Source organism: Toxoplasma gondii, assembly GCF_000006565.2.
Source record: "Toxoplasma gondii ME49 unplaced genomic scaffold asmbl.274, whole genome shotgun sequence".
In the NCBI taxonomy this organism is placed as follows: Eukaryota; Apicomplexa; class Conoidasida; order Eucoccidiorida; family Sarcocystidae; genus Toxoplasma; species Toxoplasma gondii.
In genome coordinates this window covers 1-1,274 of record NW_017383062.1, presented here as the reverse complement: position 1 = coordinate 1,274, position 1,274 = coordinate 1, and the positions used below count along the sequence as shown (strand labels likewise).

Below are 1,274 nucleotides of genomic sequence, written 5' to 3'. Positions count from 1 at the left end.
CCCTGAGGGCGGACTGGCTGCTTCCAGCAGAAATCCAACTACGAGCTTTTTAACTGCAACAACTTTAATATACGCTATTGGAGCTGGAATTACCGCGGCTGCTGGCACCAGACTTGCCCTCCAATTGTTACTCTGAAAGGGGTTTGGATTCCTATCATTCCAATCACTAGAAATGAAATTTCCAGTGTTGTTATTTCTTGTCACTACCTCCCTGAATCAGGATTGGGTAATTTGCGCGCCTGCTGCCTTCCTTAGATGTGGTAGCCGTTTCTCAGGCTCCCTCTCCGGAATCGAACCCTAATTCCCCGTTACCCGTCACTGCCACGGTAGTCCAATACAGTACCGTCGAAAGCTGATAGGTCAGAAACTTGAATGATCCGTCGCAGACCGAAGTCAACGCGATCCGTTCGGTTACTATGAATCGCCTGAGGACCACCGGAAGGTGGGTTGGTTCTGTATCTAATAAACACTGCCCTTCCAGGGGAAGAGGCATGTGCGCATGTATTAGCCATAGAATTACCACGGTTATCCATGTAGTAAAGACCATCAAATAAACTATAACTGTTTTAATGAGCCATTCGCAGTTTAGCCGTATAAAAGCTTATACTTAGACATGCATGGCTTAATCTTTAAGACAAGCATATGACTACTGGCAGGATCAACCAGGTTAATATGTTCCTGAGACAGACCACCTCGAAAACACCAAAAAAACACTCAATCAACCGTCTATTTTCCGGCCTCTTTCGTGTTTTATGGCATAAACAGAAGTGTAAGCCTGCCTCACTCAAGGTTCTACATCAAAACGCGACGTTTTTTGGTCGCCTGGTGAGCCTTAACAGCAACACCAGTTTCTGATGATACTCTTGAGCTATTTGAAACAACAACGCCTTCATCCTGAATCGATTCATCAGGAATCATGGTCGTTGATGCTACAAATCAACAAAGCTTGTCCACCTTGGACACATTCGGGGTATCAACCCATCCACCTCTTATTACAGTATGCACTTAACAGCATTTCAATCTGTTTATTTATAAACAAATTGAAAAGCTCTTCGTGATACTTCGAAGTGGACGAATCCCGAACCTTGTGCGCTCTTTAAAAAAACAACAAAAATTTGTTGCGTTTTCAAACAGTCGCACACTTAAACAACTTCCAAATCTCTCAAAACCCCCGAAGGAGAACAAGAGATCTTCTTCAACTTTTTTGAAGGTCATAACCATACAACACCTTGATTTACCGACGGAGACAATGCCCGTTCCTTGACCCCGCTGCC

The 1,274-nt window shown here is 44.2% G+C and overlaps 1 non-coding gene across 1 annotated transcript; it reads right to left on the bottom strand.

Moving 5' to 3' along the window:
• Positions 1-646, bottom strand: TGME49_458210 (the record flags this gene model as incomplete). Its single annotated transcript, XR_001974165.1, has 1 exon — positions 1-646. It is a non-coding gene; the product is annotated as an 18S ribosomal RNA (ribosomal RNA).
• Positions 647-1,274: the final 628 nt, after the last annotated feature.